We start from the raw sequence: 27198 nt of genomic DNA on the forward strand, positions 1-27198 counted from the left end.
ATGAGGAGACAGCCCGTTTCATATACGAAAAAATTCCTGTTCGTTTTAAGTTTTAATTTCGCTCCTTACTTTCAGTTGAAAAAACTTATTTTTCTTATTTAGTTTCTAAACGTTTTTGAATTAATGTATGTTTTAATTTTGGCTCACCGCACATGAATAATTAAAACGAAATTGGCATATTAATTTTTTTTTTTTTAGCTAAATGGCTCTCCCATAGTTTTGATCGGAATATTTTGATAAGAAAAGGGGTGGGGGAGGAGGCATAGTTATCCTCCAATCTTTGGTTACTTAAAAATATAACTAGAACTTTTATTTTTTTTACGAAGGTTTAATTAGTAATAAATATGCGCAACTAATGAATTAACTTACGGAACGAACTTCTATATTTGTATATTTTTATAACATATATGTGGGGGTTCGCCCCCTCGTCAATACCTTGCTCTTTACATGAAAGCTTGAATTTTGTCCTTTAAGAATGACCCCTGAATCACAAAGGCCGTAGAAAAAATAGTTGGAATTCTAAAAATACTTTATCGTAAAGAGCGAGGTATTGAAGAAAAGCCGAACCCCCTTATATACGTAATAATTTATATTCGTTTTAAGTTTTATTGCTGCTCCTTACTTCCAGCTGAAAAAACTTTTTATATATATTTTCTCATTGTTTAAGAATAATAATAATAGAAAATCCGGCACCCCTTCATTGAAATTCTCTTCCCTCATGATACATTCCTCCATGGAAAGATCTTCCCATGTATCCACCCGTCCCACCCCTACCCCCCCCCCCCCCCCAACGTGAAAAAGTCCCCCTGACCTACACACTTCCCAATAACCTATACTCTATGTAAACAATGATCAAAGTTTGTAACTTGCTGCCCCTCCCCCGGGGACTATGGGGCAGTGAGTCGTCCCCAAAGACATAATTATTAGGTTTTTCTGCTATGTTGAACAAAATGGCCATCTCAAAATTTTGATCCGGTGACTTTGTAAAAAATGAGCGTGGGACCAATTTTTTTGGTCACTTGAAAAGGGCACTAGAGCTTTTAATTTCCGTTAGAATGAGCCCTCTCGCGACATTAGAGTACGACTAGGACGATACAATCCCCCCCCCGGGAAAAAAACAACAAACCAACACGCATCCGTGACCTGTCTTCTGGCAAAAAATACAAAATTCCACATTTTTGTAGATAGGAGCTTGACACTTCTATAGTAGGGTTCTTGGAAATGCTGAATCTGATGGTGTGACTTTCGCTAAGATTCTTGGACTTTTGGGGGGTGTTTTTTCCTATTTTGTAAAATAAGACAAATTTTCCCAAGCTCGTAACTTTTGATGTGTTAGACTAAACTTGATGAAACTTATATATTTAAAACCAGCATAAGTAATACAATTTTTTTGATGCAACTATTGGTATCAACATTCTGTTTTTTAGAGTTTCGGTTACTATTGAGCCGATTCACTCCTTACTACAGTTCATTACCACGAATTGTTTGATAGAATGAAGTCATGTGTTTTTGAAATTAAGGAGAGTAAAAATTCAAAACCCAAATAACTATTCCCAGATTAGATCTTTCATCTGCTGTTCATTTTTAAACAAGTTCGTTTGCTTTGCCGTTTTGTTACCTCTTTCTATCCTGTTAAATAATTTTTAGTCTATTGTAATTCATAGTTTGTAACAGGCTCCTTAATATCTTTATTCTTCTCCAAATCTTCCCATCTGTTACAGCTAATCTTCTCCCTTCTTCTCTGAAAACAAAAGTGCTTAGTAGCCACAGCAAGACTTCTAAGCAGCGTGACAGATAATCGAAAGAAGTATTCTCAAATCAAAAACTTTCTTCTGATGGTCCTGGTTCACTAATTAAAAAAAAAATACTATAATGCGAAAAGTGCGATCACATTAAAATGACTGAAATGCAATCAGTAAATATCTTTTGCAAATGTTTGCATCTAATTATTTTTTTGAATTTTACACTGACTTTGAAGCCTAGAAATAATATTTTGTCTTAATTATTTTAGACGTGAAATGTATAAGAGGTCTAAATATTGCAATATGGTAGCTTAAGTTACCATAACTTAACCAACTTAAGATTACCTTTCCTAAGTAATTACTTCTGCGAAAAGTTTCTGATGATTCATCCTCCTACTTTGGTTCTTTTGACTTAATAGAAAGTTTCGAATTCTTTCAGTTCATTCCAAAAGATCTGGACACTCAATTTTATATTGAATGTCATTAATCTAAAATATTGAGAGCCAAAATTCATGCTATCATATTGACTTAAGCAGTATAATTTGAAACAGAAAATATTATGTAATATTTATTGAACTTCCATGATGGATCAAGATGAAGTGTATTTCATATCCTATCATTTTTCTACTCGTGTGGGGTCTCTCTTCCTTGTAGTGCTTGTCAACAAGTCGACAAGAACTCTTAATAAAACGTAAGAAGTGGGGAATGAATTGGAATCAGGCCTTCAAACAGTTAATGAGGAGAGACTCGGCTCAATAGTAACTGAAACTCTAAAAAACAGAATTTTAACAACAATGCACACATCAAAAGAATTTAATTTTTATACTGATTTCAAATATGTTTGAAGTTCATTAGGTTTAATGTTACCCTCCAAAAGTTATGAGCCAGAGAAGATTTGCCCAATTTTTCAAAAAAGAAGGGAAACACTCCCATAACTTCTCGAGGTCTTAATAAAAACTAAATCATCAGATTCAGCAAATCAGAGATCTCTACTGTAGAGTAGAGATACAAGCTCCTCTATATAAAAATGTACGATTTAACGTTTTTACCAGAAGAAAGATCTCGGATGTGTGTTTATTTGTTTTTTTCCCTAAGTGTAATCGCACCAAACCGATAGTCTTAGAAGGTCAGGAGAGTGCTTATTTGATTGGAAATCAAAAGTTCTAGTAATCTTTCAAGTGACCAAAAAGATTAGAGGGCAACTAGCTTCCCCATGCCTCTTTTTTTCTTCAACGTCATCTGATCAAAATTTTGATGCAGCTATTTTGTTTAGCATAGTTAAAATGTCCAATTACTACGCCTTTGGGGATAACATGACCCCCACAGCCCCTGGGGAAAGGGCTCTACGTCGTGAAATTTGTCCATTGTTTACGTGTAGTATTTGTTATTTGGAACATTTGGAAGCATACAGATTTTTTTAGGGGGGATTTTTGCTTGGGGGAATTTTCCACGGTGAGAATTTTACTTGGAGAGGAAAGTTTTTGGGATTGAAATTTCTAGAGAAAATTTTGTAGTGAAGAAATTTGCCAGAATTTATGTACGAAGTTCTTTTTATTTGTCTTCATTGTTTTTGACGACTCGATTTTATGCGTGGGAATTCTCAGCGTGGTTGGAATTATATTGAAGATTTTTCCGGTGGGAGGGGGGGGGGAGAAATTTTTTATGGGGTTATTCTCCCCGGAAGCAACTTTCCACTGGGGACAGGGAATTTTCGGGTAGATTTTCCACGGCGAAGGGAAGTCTTTTTCAAATGAAAGTGCCCTAAGGACAATTTTTTAGGCGGAATTGTCTGCAATAAAGTATCGGGGTGAAGCAAATCAGAGATCTCCACTGTAGAGACTTCGAGCTCCTCTATATAAATATGTGCAATTTTATGTTTTTACTAGAAGAAAGATCTCGGATTTGTGTTTATTTGTATTTTTTCTCATGTGTTAAGGTATCAAACCAATAGTCTTAGAAGCTCAGGAGAGGGCTTATTGATTGGAAATCAAAAGTTCTAGTAATCTTCCCAGTCACCAAAAAGATTAGAGGGCAACTAGCGTCCCCATGCCTCTTTTTTCTTCAACGTCATATAATCAAAATTTTGATGCAGCTATTTTGTTTAGCATAGTTAAAAGAGTTAAAAATGGGGGAGGTCATAACATAACCTCCCCCACCCCTAGGGAAAGGGCTCTAGGTCGTGAAATTTGTCCATTGTTTACGTGTAGTATTTGTTATTTGGAAGCATACATATATTTTTTAGGGGAAATTTCTGCTTGGGAGGATTTTCTACGGTGAGAATTGTACATGGGGAGAGAAGTTTATGGGGGTGAAATTTCTGGGGGAAATTTTGTAGCGAAGGAATTTGCCAGAATTCTTCTTATTTGTCTTCGTTGTTTTTGCCGACTCGATTTTATGCACGGGGAAGTTCCAGGGAAATTCGGTGGGAGAGAGAGGAGCAATTTTTTATTGGGGTATTTTCACCGGAAGTAACTTTCCACTGGAGGCGAGAAATTTGCGGGTATATTTTCCACGGTGGAGGGAGTAGTCTTTTTCAAATGAAAGTATCCTAAGGAGAATTTTTCAGGGGGCATTGTCTGCAATAAAGTATCGGGGTAGAATAGTCAGCAATGAAGGAATCGTCCAGGGGGAATTTTCCTGGGGGGGGGGGAGGTAGTTTATGTGGGAGAAACTTTACCTGGAAGAATGTTTCATAGAGGAAAGTAATTATCCATGGAGGGGAGCCAGATTCCCGGCATTATTTGAAAAATAATGAGAAATTAAATGAAAATAAAAACAGGGTTTTTCAATTGAAAGTAAGGAGCAACATAAAAACTTAAAAAAGAGAAATTATTCCATATATAAAAGAGGTTGCACCATCCTCAGTACCTTGCTCTTTCCGCTAAAGTTTGACTTTTCCAAATTCTTTAAGAACGACTCCCGAAACAAAAAGGCCTTTTGATTAGAATAAAAAGCTTTTTTAAAAGTTCCTAGAAGCTTTAGCGTAAAATGTGAGGTATTGAGGAGGGGGCAAGCTACCTCCCCCCTACCAGGAACAATTACAATCTTTCAACCTTAACAAAACAAGCCTTTGGAAGCATCATCTTAGAATGAAGTTTGTATCAGAATGCATGTTCTCCGTTACCATGACTTTCGGACGCATATGCTTTACGGATTTTTCCTAAAATTAAATAAAAAAGTTTTTCCACAAAATAAGTTTTTCATGGAAAAGTAAAGAACTCCATTAAACCGAGAATAGGCAAAAATGAATCAAATAATCTCCCAAGCGTAAAACTACCACAAATCAGCATAAAAAAATAAATGAAACCCAAAACAAACATGAATTACAATAAATAACCAAGTAAAACTCAAAACGAGCAGAAATTAGCGTGATTAGGGCTCACAACCCCTACGCCTTCTCAAGGCCGGAACACAATTTGCACTTATTATATTACTAGTTATGAAAGAGGAGCGCTGCCTATGAGGCTGTTTATATGCCCTATTAATACCTGCATACTTTTATTTTTTTGTTTAATTGAAACTCCCCTAAACATTCCCTCAGAGTTCAAACCTATTGCCCTTAGTGTTATTGGTCACAGTAACCGTAGAAGTAGCATTACAATGTACACATAACGTCTTCTGGCTAGTTCAAAATCCGCCACAATTTATCCTGAAAGGTCTAGCTTAATAATGTGAGCCGTTATGAATTTGTCATCAATATTTTTTCAAATAATACCTTTGTAGACCTACCCTTAATAGTAACAGTATCACAGTAGCTGTGGAGGTAGTAGATGAAGTAGTTGAAACTGGAACGTACGCAGGAAGGGGCCTCCAGGCCTGGACCCCTCAAACTCTCACGATTTTTTTTTCCATAATTTTCTTATACTTCCCACGGAATAAATGAAAGTGGCTAATTACTGATCTAGACATGGGTTAACCACTTTCGATGATTTTTCGGCCTGTAATTAAGCGAATTGGTTACCAGCATAGCATTCCATTTCATGTCCAACTTCTCACCCTCTGTCAAGCAATCTTTGAGCTAGCTGTTAGTTTTAAAGATCATCTGTTCGTGGGTGGTCCTTCTCTAGGGGATGAAGCGATCATGCTTGCAATTAAACTCAGGCCTTTTCAGTTGACAGTCTAAAACCAAGTGTTGCTACAGATAGGACAAGCGTGAAAATATAAAAAAAACATAATGTTCTCCAGCTTAAGGATGAAAAACAACGAATTAGTGAGGTCGGCTAAAAAAAAGTGGCAATAGTGATCAGCTTAACATTATTGTTGCGAATTAGCCTTCAACTTCTGCTCAAGAATTGATACCAAATACTGAGGTAGTAGCAGACAACCTGTTGAAATAAAGATCGATGTTGACATTGGAACCATTTTTGAAAGAAAACGTTCGGTTTCCGATGAATCAAAGTGTAATATACTGAGAAAACATTTTAAACCAACCAAGGACTTTTCTTTCCCAGTTCATGTCACAGGCTCAAAAAGAAGGGAGTTTCAACCTAGCTGGATGAATATGTGCGCTTGGCTAGCATTTTCTTCAGTGAAAAGAGGGTGTTTCTGTAAATATTGTGCTTTGTTTGCTTGTGATCAAGCCGGAAGGGGGTCTCACCAAACATTAAGGCAGCCTGTCATGGAGCCTGACATGAATGGGAAAAACACCCATGAAGACTTTTCTAAACATCAGTCAAACGCCTACCATAAAGACGCTGCTGTTTGGGGGGGGGGGATTTTCCGGCAACTGTGAGCAGGCAAACGTCATCTATAGTGGAAGTCTTGAAGAATTACAAAAGGGATAAATAGAAATAAACAGAAAACGTCTTCGTCTCATAATTGAAACAATACTGTTGTTTGGAAGGCAAGGACTTGCACTGCGTGGGGACGAGAATTCGGGGAAATTTACTTTTGTAGAGCCTGCAGAAACAAAATAAATCTTAGGACCTTGCTACGCTATCGAATGAAAGACGATCCAATAATGAAAGAGGTGTTAAAGAAAATTGCGGGCATTGCTCAGTACTGCAGTCTCGGAATTCAGAATGAACTAGTTGATATTTGTAGACAGCTAATTACTGAAAAGATTGCTGATAAAGTAAAATCGGCTTGTTTTTTCACCATCCTGGTGGACGAGAAAACCAGCATATCAAGGCAGGAACAGATGGCTATAGGGCTTAGATTTTTGGACAGCAAAACTTTTCAGATCAGGGAAGAGTTCGTGGAGTTTGCTGTTGTTGAAGACTTGCGAGGTGAAAGCCTCGGTCAATTTATCCTAATTCGAATTGAGAAACTTGGTCTCGATATGAAACTATGCAGGGGACAAGGGTATGACGAGGTTCCGAACATGAGTGAGCATTTTTGGACAGCAAAACTTTTCAGATCAGGGAAGAGTTCGTGGAGTTTGCTGTTGTTGAAGACTTGCGAGGTGAAAGCCTCGGTCAATTTATCCTAATTCGAATTGAGAAACTTGGTCTCGATATGAAACTATGCAGGGGACAAGGGTATGACGAGGTTCCAAACATGAGTGAGCATTTTTCAGGAGCCCAGGCTTTTTATCTCGAACAGATATCCACTAGCCAAGTATGTTGAATGTTTGGCCCAATCCTTGAACTTGGTATTGACGGACAGGAGCAAGATCCATGATATCAAGCATTGTATGATGATTATTCGTGAAACAGTTAATTTCTTTCACTTCAGTGCCAAGCAAAGTGCTGTCTTAAAAACTTACACTAAAGTCAATCTGAAAGTAGTGTGTGAAACTCGATGGGTCGAAAGACACGATGCGATATAGATATCAAAGCAGCTGGTTATTTTTATCTTTAAGGCCCTTGAAGACACATGGACAAATTAGACTGCGTGGTCTCGTCAAAAGCCAGAAGTCTGCTCAATAACATCCTGAGCTTAGACTATATAGTGACCCTTATTGTTTCTGGGGGTACACACTGAATTTGTCTAAGCTGCTGCAGTCAGAAAACATCGTAATAGCTATTTGTTTTCAATGTGTCAAAAGTGTGACAGAAATGTTTCAAGATACACGAAATAAAGCGGAGATGAAGTTCAGTCAGCTGTTTTCGGAATTCACGTGCATATGCCAAAAACTAGAAGTTACCATTGCCATGCCGCGAAAGAGAAATGTTGTCAGTGTTCCACAGGATTTCCTTCCGGAAAGGCACATAGAATTTTACTATCGAGTATCACTTTTCATCCCATTCGTGGATCCACTCACACAACCTATCGAATCTCGATTCACAAAGCACAAAGCTATTCTGAAAGGGCTCAGCGGAAACCTACCATCTTTTGCAGTAAAAGAGCCTATTGGCGGTGTTAAGTGACATCAAGTTATATGCCTCAGGTCTAACAAGCTCGGAGTCCGTTATGAAGGATGAGTTTTGACAAGCTTGCCGCTTTGACAAGCTTTATTAAAAATATAATCTATAAACAGTTTTTCCTTTCTAATCTTAACATTGAAAATCGAAAATCGCTTCTAATCTGTAAACATTGATTAACTTTTTGGCCTTATTTAGGTTTGGTTGTTGTTGGGGTATGACAAATAAAAACACGATGCTAAAAATAGCAAATATTTTTCGGCTAAGCGCAAGTGACGGTCTGGCAGCTTGAAGGTTTTGGGGTGGTAGCCCTACTCTTGTTTGTAGCAATTTTGTTGGTTTTAAGTTTTTGTTGTTTTTTGTTGGTTATTCATCTTTAGCAGTGTCTATTATCATTCATTTTAATATCTCTTTGTTGTGGTTTCCATTAATTAATGGTTTGTAATTTGTGTTCATGTTAAGTTTGAATTACTAAATGACTTTACTTCTGCTCGTTTTAGGTGTTAATATTGACCGTTAATTTTCATTGAAAAGCTCCTTTTTTGGAAAACATTAAAAAAAAGTTTCAGAGAAACATGCGCTTTTATGAAATCCAAAATTAGATTTTATCTTTCCTGATTTAGTGGTCTTTTCTTCGGAGCAAAAGGATCTTCCTTGTCACTAAAAAAGGTCATTGCGGCTTTTTCCAGAGATAGATATTCTTTAATATGTTCTTATCACGTTTTAGCTTAGAAAATGTCTCGTTTAGACTTGATTGAGCCAAAAGAAAGAAGCTGATATATGAAAAGAATCAATTAAAGCTTGCAATTTTATTACTTATTATAACGAAAGAAGCAAAAAATCACTTTAAACTTATTATCGATTTTTTTTAATGTTCAGAGCAAGCAAAAATAGTAAGCCTCTAAGAGCAAAGTTCTAACTTACAACCCTTACTCAGGGCTCTGGGGGTTATGTCAACCCTGGGGGCACTGTTTTATAATATTTGAATTATTGGGAATTAAATGATTACCTCAGAATTTCCATTGGATGCATTTGGAGAAAAGATGCTGTGGGGAGAGGAGGAGGGGGTAGCTGCCCTCAGATAACCTTTGATTCAGTACAAGTGAACTAGAACTTTCATTTTCCAATCAAATGAATCTCTTCCGAAATTAATACGACTACCCCTTCAATGGAAACCTTATTTGCCTACGGGGCATAATTTACAGCCCTTACCCTCGAGTTCTAGAGGGTTGTGTCAACCCTGATGGCACTGTTATATGATCTTAGAACTATTTGAGCAAGATGGCAGCGTCAAAATTTTGATTCGATGCATTTGGAAAAAAGTGGGCTTGGGAGATAGTTGTCCTCCAATCAGTTTGACTCTTAAGAAGGAACTATAACTTTCAATTTGCGATCAGAAAAGCGTTTTCAAAAGTTTATAGGACCACTCCTTCCATCAAAATCTTTTATACTCCAGGGGCATAACTTACAACCCATTGTCCCGGGCTGTGGGGGGCTGTGTCAAATCTGGAGGCATTGTTATGTGATCTTTGGACTATTTTGAACAAACTAGCTGTCTCAAAATTTAAATCGAATCAAACTTGAGAAAACAGGGCATAGGGAAGGGAATAGCTGTCCTTTGATCGGTTTTTACTCATAAAAATGGAACTAGAGCTTTCAATTTCCATTCAAAAGTGTCTACTTTAAAATTTACTCAATCACCCCTTCCTTATAAACCTTTTATTTCCCCGGGGCATAGCTTTAAACACTTTCCCTTGGTTTCTGGGGATTATATCAACCCCAGAGACAGTGTTTTATAATCTTTGGACTATACTGAACAAAATATCCATCTCAATATCTTAATTGAACGCATTTGGGGAAAAGAAGATAACAAGGAAGGGGTTACTTGCCCTCTGATCATTTTGATTCTTAGAAAAGAGAACTAGAACTTCTAATTTCCCATCAAAAAGCCTCTTCGAAAGTTTTTCAACCAGTTCTTCCATAAGATCCTTATATGCCCCCAGGGCATAGGTCACAACACTTGCCACCGGGCTTCGTTGGATTGCGTCAACCCCGGAGTTTTGGTTAACTGATCTTTGGAATAACTTGAAAAAAATAGCTAACTCAAACTTTGATAGGGGTTTTTTTGGGGAAAGAAGGCATGGATGCTAGTTGCGCTCCAGTCACTTTTCACTCTTAAAAGGCACTAGAACTTCAGATTTCAAATTTAATGAGCCTCTTCTGACTTTTATGCAACCACCCCTTCCATATGAAGTGCCCACGAGAAAAAAATAAAGCATAACTTATTGAAGCGTTATTGCCCTTGCTATAGGCAACGCTATAACATTGCCTTTGATATTGGTTCAAATTTTCGGTTTTAGAGTTTTGGTTACTACTTGCACATTTCAATTACACATATCCTTTCACTGCAACTTCCTTGTGCCTGTGCATTGTGCTGGTACTCTTCAACTTAATACATTTCTTGCATTTTGAGTCAGTAGAAGATGATGACTCTATTTACTTATACATTTGCTCAAACTTTGATTTTAGAGCTTCTGTCACTACTGGCACAGTTCGTTAAAAAAAAACTGCTGTTTTTTGTAGCAAGTTTGTGTTCATTTCATTTTGCCGTAACTAGCGGGCGTAACTAGCGAGACCACCCGACCCTTACAAATTTCAAAATTGAACTGCTTCGCCCTCCATGACATAGGTACAAATCCTCTAAAGGCATTACGAGGACACTAGCTATTACTTGCCACAAAGTTTTGCCCAAACCTAAAAATCTCTTCTTGTAGATGTGGTGACAAAATACAGGGATTCCTCTCCTTTTCCCTTCATCACATCTCCAGCAGACTGTTCTTTCTCAGACTGTTCTTTCTCAGTCCTAAGCCACAACCAATAAGGGGTTTATTTTCCTATCAAGCCCAGTCGATATGTGATAACCCCTTATGGCATATTAGATTTTGTGGAGATCAGCTATAATACCATTAGGAACAGTGAATGTTAACAATATGAAAAGTGCATATACAATTGTCTAGAAGTTTGAATCTACTTACCGAGAAGTTTTCTTTTGGTTTAAGGGAAGTTTCTGGTCGGCTCTTGGTACTAGTAAGTAAGTAAGTAAGATGGCACTAGACCCTTAAGGACCAAACCGACGGTGCTGATCTCCGTTTCATAGCCCTTCAGCCAGGAAGTGCAATGGGGGGCTGGGGGCCAATTATCCTGTGCTTTAGCACACCCTTCCTGCTTACCTTCCCCAGATTTCTCCAGGTACCCACTTAGAGCTGGGTCGACTCTGGCTGAGCTTACAGAGTCACGCCACTGACCCCCGTCCCAAACTAAATAACTGGTCACAACTGGGATTGAACCCGTGCCCCTTGGACACATATTTTCCACGCCAGCGTGCCAACCACTCAGCAAGGACGGCATAAAATTAGATTGCTCTTGGTACTACCAAATCATGATTTCTGTTTTTTTTTTTTTTTTTTTTTTTTTTTTATTTCGAATAAGTCTGGAAATCGTTCAAGTTTCAGAAGAGTTTTTCTTCTCCGTTTCACTATCTACAAATCAAAATTTTTCGAATTTCACTTTTTACCGTAACAAAGCTGCAGATCTCTGACAAAATGAAACAGTTGATTTAAGTGAGAAGCATTGAACTCATGAAGTAAGGAGCGACCCGGCTCAATAGTAACCAAAACTCTAAAAAATTGAATTTTGATACCAATAGCTACATCAAAAGAATTGCATTTTAATGCTGATTTTAAATATATAAGTTTCATCAAGTTTAGTCTTACCAATCAAAAGTTACGAGCCTGAGAAAATTTGCCTTATTTAGGAAAATAGGGGGCAACACCCCCTAAAAGTCGCAGGATCTTAATGAAAATGACACAATCAGATTCAGTGTATCAGAGAACACTACTGTAGAAGTTTCAAGCTCCTATCTAAAAAAATGTGGAATTTTGTATTTTTTGCCAGAAGACAAATCACGGGTGCGTGTTTATTTGTTTCTTTGTTTTTTTGTTTTTTTTGTTTTTTTTTCCCAGGGGTCATCGTATCGACCAAGTGGTCCTAGAATGTCGCAAGAGGGCTCATTCTAACGGAAATGAAAAGTTCTAGTGCCCTTTTTAAGTGACCAAAAAATTGCAGGGCATCTAGGCCCCCTCCCATGCTCATTTTTTCCCAAAGTCAACGGATCAAAATTTGAGTTATCCATTTTGTTCAGCATAGTCGAAAACCATAATAACTATGTCTTTGGGGATGACTTACTCCCCCACAATCCCTGGGGGAGGGGCTGCAAGTTACAAACTTTGACCAGTGTTTACATATAGTAATGGTTATTGGGAAGTATGCAGACGTTTTCAGGGGGATTTCATTTTGTTTGGGGGTGGGGCTGAGGAGAGGGGGCTATGTTGGAGGATCTTTCATTGGAGGAATCTGTCATGGGGGAAGAAAAATTCAATGAAAAGGGCGCAGGATTCTCTAGCATTACTATAAGAAAACAATGAAAAATAAACATGAAAACGTTTTTTCAAATGAAAGGAAGAAGTAGCATTGAAACTTAAAACGAACAGAGATTATTACGCATATGAGGGGTTCTAAAAATACTTTAGCATAAAGAGTGAAGTATTTAGGAGGAGATAATATTTATTCTAAAGTATGTTTAGTAATTTCAACTATTTATTCTACGGCCTTTCTGATTCAGGAATCGTTCTTAAAGAATTGGGACAAAACTTACGATTTAGTGTAAAGAGCGAGGTAACAACGAGGGTACAAACCCCCTCGTATACACAATGAAAAAATAAGGTTATGAAAGTTTGTTACGTAAGTTAATTCTTAAGTTACGTATATTTTTTACTAATAAAAACGTTCGTTAAAAATTAAAAGTTCTAGTTTTTGATTAGTCTAGTTAACTAAAGTTTTTAATTGTTTTAAAAAGTAGAATTGTGGCAAAGAGTCAAACTCTAGCGTAAAGAGCGAGGGATTGCGGAGGGGACAACCCATTTCATATACGGAGTAATTTTTGTTCGTTTTAAGTTTTACTGTCGCTCCTTACTTTCAGCTAAAAAAATTAGTTTTTTTTATTTAATTACCGTAACAAAGCTGCAGATCTCTGACAAAACGAAACAGTTGATTTAAGTGAGAAGCATTGAACTCATGAAAATCATTAAATAATTATTTTTTAACTGCAAGGAGCAATATTAAAACTTGAACGGACAGAAATTATTTTGTACATGAAAGGGGTTGTCCCCTCCTCAACGCCCCGCTCTTCGAGCTAAAGTTTGACTCTTTCTCACATTACTTTTTAAAACAGTAAAAAACTTTAGGGTAAGGTTTGAAATAGAATTGAGAAATGTTAGTTGAATTTTGTTCTTTCCATGTGGCCTGTAGAATATATCTTTGTATATAGTCAAATTTTACGAGTAGATTTGACCTTTCAAAGACTATGAATGAAAATTTTGGTTGAATTTGATTCTCTTCCGATGGTTTGGACATTGCATTCTCACTTAATGTTTAATTTCAAACAGTTCGTGGTAACTGTAGTAAGGAGAACCTGGCTCAATAGTAGCCAAAACTCTAAAAAACGGAATTTTTTATAACAATAGTTACATCAAAAGAACCGCATTTTATTGCTGATTTTAAATATATTGTTAAGTTTCATTAAGTTTAGACTTGCCCATCAAAAGTTAAGAGCCTGAGAAAATTTGCCTTATTTTAGAAAATAGGGGACAACACCCCCCCAAAAGTCAAAGAATCACACTTCAAGAAAATCACACCATCAGACTCAGCACATCAGAGAACCCTATTGTAGAAGTTTCAAGCCCCTGTCTACAAAAATATGGAATTTTGTATTTTTTGCCAGAAGGCTGATCACGGATGCGTGTTTATTTGTTTGTTTGTTTGTTTTTTTCCCTAGGGGTGATAGTATCGACCAGTGGTCCTAGAATCTAGCGAGAGGGCTCATTCTAACGGAAATAAAAAGCTCTAGTGCCCTTTTTCAGTTATCAAAAAATGGGAGGGCACCTAGGCCCCCTCCTTCGTTAATTATTTTCCCAAAGTCACCGGATCAAAATTCTGAGATAGCCATTTTATTCAGGTAGTCGAAAAGCCTTATAACCATGTCTTTGGGGAAGACTTACTTCCCCACAGTCCTCGTGGGAGGGGCTACAAGTTACAAACTTTGACCAGTGCTTACATATAGCAATGGTTATTTGGAAGTGTACATACGTTTTCAGGGGGATTTTTTGGTTGGGGAGGGGTTGAAAAGAGGGGGTTATGTTAGGGGAACTTTCCTTGGAGGAATTTATCATGAAAGAAGAAAATATCCATGAAGGGAGCGCAGGATTTTCTAGCATTATTAAAAAAAAACAATGAAAAAATAAATATGAAAAAGTTTTTTCAACTGAAAGTAAGGAGCAGAATTAAAACCACTTAAAACGAGCAGAAATTATTATGCTTATGATGGGTTCACCTCCTCCTAATACCTCGCTCTTTACGCTAAAGTATTTTTAGTAATTTTAACTATTTATTCTACGGCTTTTGTGATTCAGGGGCCATTCTTAAGAAATTGGGACAAAATTTAACCTTTAGTGTAAAGAGCGAGGTACTGACGAGGGGGTGAACCCCCTCATATACCTAATAAAAACACGAGAATACATAAGTTTGTTACGTAAGCTAATTTATAAGTTACGTATATCTTTTACTAATAAAACATTCGTAAAAAATTAAAAGTTCTAGTTGCCTTTCCAAGTGACCAAAAAACCGGAGGGCAACTAGGCCTCCTCCCCCGGTCCTTTTTTTCTCAAAATCGTTCGATCAAAACTATGAGAAAGCCATTGAGCCAAAAAAATAAATATGCAATTTTTTTTAATTGTTCATCTGCGGAGAGCCAAAATCAAAACATGCATTGATTCAAAAACGTTCAGAAATTAAATAATAATATAAAAAACAAGTCTTATTAACGGAAAGTAAGGAGCGACATTAACAATTAAAACGAACAGAAATTACTTAGTATGTGAAAGGGGTTGATTCTCATCAATGCCCCGATTTTTACGCTAAAGTTTTTTACTGTTTCAAAGAGTAGAGTTAAGAAAAAGAGTCAAACTTTAGCGTAAAGAGTGGGGCGTTGATGAGGAAGCAGCCCCTTTCACATACTAAGTAATTTCTGTTCATTTTAAGTTTTATTGTCGCTCCTTACTTTCCGATAAAAAAAAATTGTTTTTTTATATTTAATCTTAAGTAGATTTGACCCATTAAAGATTGTACCTAAGAAATATAGGCTAAATTTTGTTAACGGAAGATGAATTGTAGATTAGATCCGCAAATATAGTCGAATTTCTCAATCAGATTTCGCTTTCAAAGATTATTATTTAAAAATATGTTTGTTTAGTTTTATAGTGACCCAGGTTTTTTGTTATTGTGGCTGAAAGAATATATATAAGTAACTTTTATTTCATTAGCTTTATACTGACTAAATTTAATGCTCAAGTCTTTCGGGAGAAAGTTTTTTATTAAGGGATTTGTAAAGGAAAGTTCTTGCAAACGGTCAAAGCTAACTCTTATCGAACCTTGTTACTCTTATCGGTGAATATCTGAAAAAAGAGGAAAGTATCTCATAGATAAGGTGACATATTTTATTTTTGCTGCTTTAGTAGAAGTCCGAAATAAAAAAGAGAAATAGATGATCGGTAGGTAAGTTACTTATCGTTCATGTTTAGACAATGGTGCCGTTCATGGTATTGTTGTTTATTTGGACTGGAAAGGGGGTCAGTGGTGCAACTTTGTAAGCTCTACCAGAGTCGATCCATTTCTAAATGGGTACAAGGAGAAATCCAAAGCAACGATGAGGAATCGACGACGGGAAGCCACGGACGATTCGCCTCCAACCATGCATAGCACTCCCGGCCAAAGGTAATGAAATGGGAGATCGGTACCTTAGCAACGCAGACCATTGGTTAGCATACGAAAAAGTTTTTTTTTATGTTTAAGTTATGCCCAGGAGAATTAAAAGGTTCTTATGGGAGAAATCATTGAATAAACTTTAGAGGAGAAGCTTTTGATTGGAAATTGAGTTCTAGTTCCCTTTTTACGAGTAAAAAATGATCAAAGGATAACTAGATCCTTGGGGATCCTAACTAGGATCCCCAACTTAGTTGGGGATCCTAACTAGATCCCCACGCCCTCTTTTCTCTAAATGGATTCGATCTAAATTTTGAGACAGCTATTTTGCTTAAAATAGTTCAAAGATCATATAACAGTGCCTCCAGAATTGACACAGCCCTCCAGTGCCTGGGGACAAGTTTGTAGGCTATACCCCTAGGGTATAAAAGGTTTTAATGAAATTTGTGGTCTTGTGGTCCTATAAACTATTGAAAAGGCTTGTTTGATTGGAAATTGAAAGCTCTAGTCCCTTTTGAGAGTCAAAGTGATTGGAGGGCAACTAGCCCCCACACCCTCTTTTTCCCAAATACATCAAACTAAAATTTTGAGATTGCCATCTTGCTCAAAATAGTTCTAAGATCATATAATAGTGTCTTCAGGGTTGAAACAACGCCCCAGAACCTGGGGGCTGTAAGTTATGCCTCGTGGGCATATAAAGTTTTTATTGGAGGAGTAATCGTATTAATTTTGGACGAGTCTCATCTGATTGGAAAACGAAAGTTCTAGTTCTGTTTTATTGAATCAAAAGTGATCTGAGAGCAGCTACACCCCTTCCACAGCCTTTTTTTCTCCAAATGTATTTGATCGGAATTCTGAGATAGCCCTTTTGTTCCCAATTGTTCAAATATCATAAAAAAGTGCTCCCAGGGTTGACACAACCCCCAGAGCCCAGAGTGAGGTTGTAAGCTATGCCCCGGGGCATATATGGTTTTATGGAATGAATTGTCGCGTAAACTTTGTAGGAGCCTCATTTGATTAGAAATCGAATGCCCCCACAACTCTAAGGGCTGTGGGTTTTTTTATTAATGCCCCCACAGCCATTTTATCCAATTTGTCCCTTTTTAATATGCAGGACTTATCATTGGGATAATTGGGAATGTTAGATGATGGGCTCTTCTGAAAAGACTAAGGGCATTGATGTGAAATTTTGTGGATGTTGAGGGGAATGATGAGCTAAATAAAAGTTTTTAAAAACGCATATCTGCAATATCTTAGGAATAGATAAGGGTATTAGAGAGAGAGAAAACATTTATTATTAAACCAATACAAAACAGTAATAACAGCCACCCCGAGAAGTAAAAACTTGTCCGAGGGGGTGGCAAAAATAAATTAGAAAATAATACAGGAAAAGGAAAAAAAGATATTTACAAATTCAATAGTACGACCTAAGTTTGAATTTTGTGCTAAAGTTTGAATTTCGTCCCAATTCCTTAAGAACAAATCGTGAAACACTATGTTTGCTTAATTAAAACAATAAGAAGCTTTTTTTAAAGTACTAAGAAACTTTAGCGTAAAGAGCAAGGTGTTGAGGAGGAGCACCCCTCCTCATATACGTAATAATTTCCGTTCTTTTGAATTTTTAATGTTGCTCCTTGCTTTCAGTGGAAAAGAATTTTTTTTTTTTGTTTAATACATAAAAGAGTCTTCATCATCGGCTCATTCCGTACACAAAAATTCGTGAAGTTGAAAGGAACAAGAACAAAGCTATTAGCATAAAGAAATTTGATTATTTTAGGAAAAGGGGTCTAATATTTACCAAAGGTATCTGATTTTGACGAGATCCCGATGTTAAATCCTAAAATTCCAATACACTTTTAATAGAATCTTAACGGCCCAAGTAAAGGAAAATTTGAAGGATCTATTGCCAAGGTTGTAGGGGGGGGGTTGATAAGAGGAGGATATCTTAGGGGGACTTCCCTTGGAGGAATTTGTCATGGGGGAAGAAAATTTTCATGAATGGAGCGCAGGATTTTCTAGCACTATTAAAAAAAACAATGAAAAAATAAATATGGAAATTTTCAACTGAAAGTAAGGAGAAGCATTAAAACTTAAAACAAACAGAAATTTTTACGCACATGGTGGGCTCACCTCCTCCTAATATCTCGCTCTTTATGCTAAATCATTTTTAGTAATTTCAACTATTTATTCTACGGCTTTTGTGATTCAGGGGTCATTCTTATGAAATTGGGAAAAATTTAAGCTTTAGTGTAAAGAGCGAGGTACTGACGAGGGGGTGAACCCCTTCATATACGTAATAAAAACATGAGAATACAGAATTTCCTTACGTAATCTAATTTGTAAGTTATGTATATCTTATAAAAACATTCGTAAATAATTAAAAGTTCTAGTTGCCTTTTTAAGTAACCAAAAATCGGAGGGCAACTAGGCCTCCTCCCCAGCTCCTTTTTTTCTCAAAATTATTCGATCAAAATTATGAGAAAGCCATTTAGCCAAAAAAATAAATATGCAAATTTCGTTTTTATTATTCATCTGCGGAGAGCCAAAATCAAAACATGCATTGATTCAAAAACGTTCAGAAATTAAATAAAAAAAACAAGTTTTTTTAACGGAAAGTAAAGAGCAACATTAAATCTTGAAACGAACAGAAATTACTTCGTATATGAAAGGAGCTGCTTCCTCATCAACGCCCCGCTCTTTACTCTAAAGTCTTTTACTGTTTTAAAAAAGTAGAGTTAAGAGAAAGAGTCAAACTTTAGTGTAAAGAGCGGGGCGTTGATGAGGAAGCAGCCACTTTCATATACGAAGTAATTTCTGTTTAAGTTTTAATAGCTTTTAAGTTTTAATAAGTTTTAAGTTTTAATAACGCTCCTTACTTTCCGTTAAAAAAACTTTTTTTTTTATTTAATTTCGTTAAAAGTCGCTCTCAGGAAAAGTGCTAACGTGTTGATTAGGATAAAACTGAATTTTGTTGTTAAGCAACAAAGGGTCCCCATGAAGACCATTCCAAGAAACATAAAAATTATGCTAAATGGCGAAATGTAGCTTAAATGTTTCTTCTTAAGGAATAGTATGATTTTGTCTTTCAGATCACGTAGCGCTTTACTGAAAGCATTTCAGAGTTCAATATACGTAGCCAACTGGTACTTGAAACTTCAGCCAAGTCTAGCAAGCACTAAAAGGAAAGGTATATAAGAAATGTATGAAATTACGAGTTTAACTTGAATAAAACTTGAAACCTCAGAATCTTGAAAATTTATTGAGGTCAAATTTTTGGGGTTAGTATGAAGTAAGCCGAAAACAATCATAAGAATTTGTGATGGCAAGATACTCATTTTTTGCCATTTATATGACTTTTTGGTTACAAAAGCAACATTTTTCAAATGAATCCTTATTAATGCGAATTAGCAAAAATGTAGCCGGTGGGATATGTATTTCTTGAAATTTAGGAGGAACTTTGTTGTTTTTTTTTCAAAATAATTTTTCAAATTTCAAACTACACTGTAAACAATTACATTGTAAACAGTAAATATTGTAAACGATACTTTTTCGAATTTTCAAATAAAGTATAAACACCAGCAAAAAAGCCCCTAAGAAAATTTATGCATAACAAATTAAAAAAAAAAAAATATTTTGGCATTTCAGGCAGACCTAAAGGAATCACCTTCTTCGGGCATACTTTTCAGGTCTTAGTTTATAAAACTTACTAACCTTTATGCTTCAGCAAATAAACAGGAGTGTCTAAAACAGAAGCTCTTATCATGTTTAGATAGAAAAAAAGATATTTTATAAGGACAAATAGAAGAATTAAATTTTAAATGTCATTTTTTCAAACAAAATTAAGAAACAGCATTACAACTTAAAACAAGCTCCTATATAATATGGGATTTCCTACCACTCCCCGGGTATCCACCATATGGATAATATGGGGGTAAAGTTCATTTGTGACGCAAAGAAATGTTATATTGAGATTCAGAATGCAATTCTTGGTGTATATTTGCACATTACGGGGGTGGGGTTATATACTCTATAAACATATAGGTTCTAAGAAATTCATGAATTTCTTAGAAAAACTGGAAAAACAAGGAAAGCTGTTTTCCCCCTGAAAATGTGTTAACTATAATTATTCTGCCTATTACTGTTTTCTTATCATATTTCTTTACGTTACAACCACAGAAGAGAGAATAATGAGGACTTCTTTCCCAAGACAGAACCAACAAAACCTATTTGAATATTTCGGGCCTAATCCTGAGGGCCGTCTTCAGCAAATAAAATATTAAACAATAAAACACTTACAATAAAAGCTCTCGGCTAAAAATCCATTTTTTAAAATAGCCTTGGCATCATTACTTCTTAAAGAAAAGTTCAGCCAAGACTGTGTGATAAAATCTAACATTTTACGAGCTAAAAAGGTTCATTCATTGAACTAACTGTATATATTAAAAATTAGAATACTGAACTAGTACTGAACTAGTTTTCAAGGTTAGAACATATAAACTAACCGGATTATCTTTTTACATTATTCATAATCTGAGCTAGCTACTGCTTTGAATTAAATGTGATGTTACCAAGTAACTTGCAATTACTGAAATAAGTTTTGCAAATTGGGACTGAAATTTTTTGGAGGATTATTTATTGTGGAATTGGCAAATTGTAGGGCCTCTTTGGAAAAGTGCACTGCTCAGTGATACACAGAAAAGTCTTTTAGGCCGACTTTACACAGGTTGGATTGGAATACACTTGGATGCAATAGGGAGGCTCAGCTCTCACTTAAAGATAAGTCTTTTTGCTCTGTTTATCGACTTCTAAAAATGAGATACTGTTAATGATACAGTGTTTCAAGCAGTTTGATGTTTTTTCAAGCGCTATCTAAATTCAAGAGCTACCCCCTATGGCCCGTGAAAATTATGCAAATAGGAAAGGATTCGCACGGAAAGCCAACTTATCTGGTCTTTTGTTACGGTAGTCACGATGAATTTAGGTTAATAGATGCGAATCTTCAAGAATACGACCTAAAACGAAAGATTCATCCACGCCTGCTGTTTGTTTCATAGCATCCACGCGGACAGTTTGTTTGATTGATTAAAATGAAATTCACTAAAATGTTCATTAAAATGAACAGAAATTACTCCGTATATGAATGGGTTGTCCCCTCCGCAATCCCTCGCTCTTTACGCTAAAGTTTGACTCTTTGCCACAATTCTACTTTTTAAAACAATTAAAAAAAGGGAGGGATTGCGGAGGGGACAACCCATTTCATATACGGAGTAATTTCTGTTCATTTTAAGTTTTAATGTCGCTCCTTACTTTCAGTTTAAAAAAGCTAGTTTTTTTTATTTAATTTTTATACAGACTAAAGTGGAACAGGCCAAGATTTAGTAGTAGACCCACTAGGCCCATGACTAGGAGCCCACAATGCCAAAGGGCACAATAAATTATCATCGAGTGTTGTTTTTCTTAACAAAAACTGTACTGATTTGATTTATCGTCAAAATGCCTGGTGCCCTCCGTCGACGGGCTACCTATTCACAGAAAAGTGGTTTTAAAACAATGCTTGAATTCCGTTGCCACTTGTAAACTCTCAGATTTTTCCCAAGAATGGCAGCTAATTGCATTATCTCTATTTTTATTGCTTTTGGCTTATCAGTTATGATCTATTCAAGCCTTCCACTATCGCCACGTTCCCAGGGATTTCCCCAAAAATTTCGCAAAATCAGAGTGGCAAAAACGCTTGGACAAAGTTTTGAGTCCGGTGCTGGAATGGAAGAGAAAATCTTGTCAGAGTCTTCCAATTTGACGGTGTTCGTCCCTGCGTAAAGATGAATTATATCTTGTATAGACTTTGCAAAGTACCACATTTCCTTGTATAATCCACAAATCATGCTTCAAGATTACGATTTCTTGACAGAACAAATGAGGCCTAGATTTGAGATCTACCGAAAGAAGTAATGCTGACAGAAATTCTATGGATACTAATGATATTCTTAAAGAATAAGATTGAGGCAAATAGCCCCATTTGCATAGATGATAGTTTCTGAGCATTTCATGTTCCATTGTCTTAGGTTTGTTCATAAGTTATGTGTGATTTTGGTTTAAGTTAAAAACCCTACGCTCAGTTGGGATAAGCCTCTGAAATCAGGACCATAGCCAGAACTTTTGTTCTAGGGGGCGGTATTTTATGGTAGGCGAGGGAGGGGGAGCAAGGTCAAAACCTGGTATATCCCACTTTCAATTCGACCTACACCTGGAACGACACTAATTTCCTTTGTTACTGTTTTATTTCTTTCGAGCATCTCTAATCTACTTGTTGTAGAAATGCAACATATTTTCCTCTTAGTTTTTCTGGGAGAGGGGGGGGGTGTGTTAAATCCGGTATGCCTCCACTTTCAATACATCCTGCCTGAAAGGGCACCAACTTTCTTTGCTACTGTTTGAAATATTTCTAACCCCTCTAAGACTAGAGACTAAAAGACTAGAGTGTCAAAAACTAAAGTAACCCTAAAACTAGATTGTTTTTTAAGTTTAATTGAAAAGTTACTCGTTTTTAAAAGTTTTTGTACCATAGTTTTTAACAAAGTTAAAATACTGTTTAAGATTCGATGAAAAAAAAAGAAACAGAAAAGGGTCTTTGATTGCCAAATAAACTTCTATGCCACTTAATTTAGTCTCACAATTTCAAAAGAACACTCCTTTCCGTCGCAACTAGACTTTTTGATTTGACCATGTTAAAAAATAATGTAATATCATGGACTAAACAAGAACTTTTGGAACGCCAGTGTACAAATTCTGAAGGAATCTATTTATTTTTCAGTAAATTGGAATATCCACCCGGTCCTTGAATGGGTTTGGAAGGGAGATAACCAAAATTTTATCTGTGATAATTTCTATTCCTTTAAAGTATAACTTTACTATTAATCTTAACGTCTGTGTATTTAAGTCTTATCTATTCATTCATAATAATTTTTGTTCATTTTACTTTTTCTATATTTTAGGTCTTTGTCAAAAAATTCATTTTAGCAAAAATTAAGCAACCAGTGACTCGTGCTAATAAGTGAACACGAGAAACATGATTTTTATGGTGATTGTAAAGGTGCCAAACCTTTAGCTTAAAGCTATCCACAAAAATCTGTGAGCCTGAGAGAAGTTTCCTGCTTTCAAAAAGGAGAAAAACATCCTCAAAAGACTGAATGATCCTTATGAATATTACACGATCAAATTCAGTATTTAAAATACCCCTAATTCAGATCTTTCAAACCCCAAATTACAAATATGGTAAATTTTGATTTTTTTTTCCCGGAAAAAATGATCATGTGTTTGCCGTTTGCTTTTTTCCCTAGGGATGATCGCGTCAAACCACTAGTTCTAGAATTTTGGGAAAAGGCTCATTCAGACGAAAATTAAAAGCTCTAGTCGCCTTTGAAATTAGCAAAGTGGCGTCTTCTGGCATTCTGTGGCACAAACAGTAATTTTGCCCTAAAGAGAGACAAATTACCATTGGGGAAAACTTTTTTTTGGGGGAAGGGGTGCATTTACACTCCACCTCACCTACTCACCGATATTCTTAGGAGTAGTAGCGGCACCCGCTAATACCAAAACCCCATTACTGCATATGGAGGTTTTTTGTTAAAAATTTAATTCCCAATTTTTCCTAAGTGGTTAAGAGATATGTGGTTGTGTAAGTTACCAATTTGCCAATTAAAAACAATAAGATTCTTTTTCACTGTTCTTGATAATTTAAGGGATGAACGTTGCTTCCTCCCTTGCTTTATTTGATAGCTGAAAGACACATTTACCACAGGTAATATTTTGTATGCTTGTTTTTAAGGACACCATTTTGAGAAACAAATATGAGATAAAATTTAACAATAAATATATTTACCATGATAAATTTATTGTCTAAAAGGGTTTTAATTTTTGAAAGTATGCCTTTCAATATAGTTATTTATATTTGCATCATAATGTCAGGCATCGCTAACTCCTTAAAACTAAAAGCAAGTTACAATACAACATGAAAACTTTCTTTTATATATATTAACTAAATTTTTCTCTTTATTTAGAGTAGCTGGGGCATCTTGAATTTCTAAGTCAAAGAAGGAAATGAATGCGAATATATGACTAAAATGTCTCTAACAAGCACCAAAATAGCTGCAATATGAATAAACTAGAAATAATGACGTTCAAGATGATTTCCTCTTGAGAAAAAGTTCCCCATTGAGATGGGAATTGTAAAGTTCCAAGTCCCTACGGTATTAAACCAGGAATTTAGAGTTATAAACTATATTATTATTTTCTTCGGAATCTTCCTTGCTAGTAAAGTAGCTGGTAAAGAATACAACTGAAAAAGGTGAATGACATGACTGAATGAAAAAGGTGGCTGACTAAATCTATGTGTGAAAAACGATTGTATTCCAGAATATGGTACATCTAATGACTAAATAAAGCTTTTGGAGCTTCAATCGGATTTTTTTTTAGAAATCTTTATAGTTTTCGATAAAGAGCAATTTTCACACTATTTTTCAGGGTGTTTGAGAAGGGTGAGAGCCAAAAATCTACCAATAGAATTTTTATTCCTTTTAAGCTTAAGTACATATTTTAACTAAGGTTTAATTTAAGTTCCATCTATTTATTCATAATAGTGTCTAGTGTCTGTTCATCTTAATTTCGACACACTCAAGGACTATTTATGTTTGTTGCCAATATTTAACCGTCCTAACCATTTTTTTATTTTTCAAAGATTGTTCCATTTTTATTTCTGTTCACTTTTAACTAACATATTTTTTTTCTTGCTGCAATTTCTATGGTTCATCTGAATTCTGAAAATTTCAGATTGATCCCTAAAGCCACTCCCAAGATATTGTACATGTGTTCTCTTGATTACCTGGCAGCAGATAGTACCTTATGATTTATCTTACTGCTGAACCATGAACATATTCTAAGTCCCATAGCAGCTTCTGGTGTATGAAAACGTTTAGGTTGGCCGAAGAAGAAAGATTTTAAACTCCTTACTCTCAATTTAAAATTTGAAGTCTCCTCGCACCTCCCATTTCTTTCTCTTACGCTACCTCAATGGGATCATAGTGCAAAAATGTTTAAGTGGATACGAGAGAATACTTTTGGCCCCTCCCTCTCTAAGACCCTCCTCCTGAGAGGTCCACTTGGCATCTTACCACTCACTGAGATTTTCAACTTGATATCCTTAGCCATATTATAGATACACTATTTTGATAACATCACATACAGTGTTTTCTGATTTACCTCGCTACTTAGACGATGAGAAATTCTAGTTCCCGTGGGGACTTCTTGTGTAAAAAAACGCTGAATCTGATGGTATGATTTTCTTTAAGATTCTATCACTTTTAAGGGGTGTTTACTCCTACTTTCAAAAATACGGCAAATTTTTTCAGGCTCGTAACTCTTGATGGGTAAAGCTAAACTTGGTGAAACTTATATATTTAAAATTAGCATTAAAATATAATTATTTTGATGTAACTATTGGTATCAAATTCCGTTTTTAGAGTTTCGGTTATTATTGAACCGGGTTGCTCCTTATTACAGTTCGTTACCACGAAGTGTTTGATTACAAGTGAGCAGAGGGGAAATTGTGGAAGATTACATTCAGAAAAGAAGTGGAGCTAAATAAATTTTTTTATAGGGATTTAGTATGCTGCTACTAACATACTAACTCCTTTATCTTAACTTGTTTAAACCCTTAGCTTGTAAATTTTTTTATTCCTATGTATTCCTATATAATCTCTTCACAGCCTACAGACAAAAAAAAATTAATAGAAAAAACATGGACAAACGGAACAACAAAGAATGTCTATGATTAGAATAATTATTTTTCGAAAATGCAAAAATTTATAGTATCTTTCCTTAAAACATATCTTTCGCCGGGTTTTTTCATATTTTTAACTAATGCTTAAGGTCACCTTTCCAAATATTCCATTAGTTTTTTTCCTTTTTATTTAACTTTTAAGACTCCAAGTTTTGTATTTCCCAAGGAATTTGGTATTTAGAAGTATAACACAAAAAAAACTCGAATTTTGCTTCCTTTCTACTTTAACTCAATATAGCCCCATCCAGAATGTAAGCGTCCAATTCAAATGTAAAGCAGGTGTGCTTTTTCCATTTCATTTTTCTTGTTTAAAAGCTACTCTAAGAAGAATACCAAGGGATCTCTTGAAGAATGGGATATCTAGGGATATATTAGACTGAAAGAATGGAAAATACGATCCTGCCTTATGTATAGGCAATAACCGTCTGTCAATAAGAGTTATTGATATAAAGTAAGACAAACATAGCGAAAACCATTTTTGGGAATTGAACGTTTGCTGAAGTGTGGACAGCGTTCTTAATTTCCGCCTACTTGACCATAATTACAGGAAGAGAAGGCAACATTCCTTGCATTGTATAAGCGTTAAATTAAATCTTTGGTTAACACAAAGCTATGTTTCTTTTATTTTCCTACTGCTGTGTTTATTTTCACGTTGTTTGATGTGGCCAGACTACACTAAATTAATGATCCAGATCTACTGTAAGATTATTTTGAGATAAATTTTAAATTGATCTTTGTAGCTCTTAATTCATACTTCCCCTAGTTTATAGTGGTCATATGATATTGGAAGAGGGCTCAGCTCGCTCAAATAGCGAGGCAAAGTTTTAGAACCTTTTTAAGTTCAAAAAAGTATGCCACAGCAAAGTGCCGATTTCAGGAATTCTGCTCTGATATCTTTTTATTTTGATGTTGTTGGCTGTGGCCAGAATACACTAAATTAATGATCCAGTTCTACTGTAAGACTATTTGAGAAATATTATAAATTGATTTTTTTAGCCCTTAATTTATACTTTCCCTTGTGTGTAGTAGTCATATGATATTGGAAGAAGGCTCAGCCCGTTCAAATAGCGAGGCAAAGTTTTAGTACCTTTTAAGTTCGAAAAATTATGCCACAGGAAAGTGCCGATTTCATGTTGATTGTGTATGGCTATGCTGTTTGACCTATGTGATTGTATGGATGAGTAGGGTTAAGGCCTCATTCAAGTGCTGATCTATATTGATCACTAATGTAGGAAAACAGTCTTCCTTTTCTCCTTCTGTCCTTTTTTTTATATGTTTGTACTGTTGCATTGGTGAATTCTCTTTTCATTATATTAAATAGAAAAATATATTTTCGAGTGAAAGCATAGAGTGACATTACTCCTTAAAACAAACGTAATTTACACCTTATTACAAACGTAATTTAACCTATAAATAAAACGGGTTGCCTTACCCCCTTAAC

The 27198-nt window shown here is 35.7% G+C and overlaps 1 protein-coding gene and 1 long non-coding RNA gene across 3 annotated transcripts in view; one reads left to right on the forward strand and one right to left on the reverse strand.

Moving 5' to 3' along the window:
* Positions 1 to 27198, forward strand: part of LOC136041293 (limbic system-associated membrane protein-like) — a 255171-nt gene that overhangs the window by 55520 nt on the left and 172453 nt on the right. The window lies entirely within an intron of this gene.
* The window catches only part of LOC136041288 (uncharacterized), an 88432-nt gene that overhangs the window by 41841 nt on the left and 19393 nt on the right, over positions 1 to 27198 (reverse strand). The window lies entirely within an intron of this gene.

The sequence above is a fragment of the Artemia franciscana genome, unplaced genomic scaffold, assembly GCF_032884065.1.
Source record: "Artemia franciscana unplaced genomic scaffold, ASM3288406v1 PGA_scaffold_131, whole genome shotgun sequence".
In the NCBI taxonomy this organism is placed as follows: Eukaryota; Metazoa; Arthropoda; class Branchiopoda; order Anostraca; family Artemiidae; genus Artemia; species Artemia franciscana.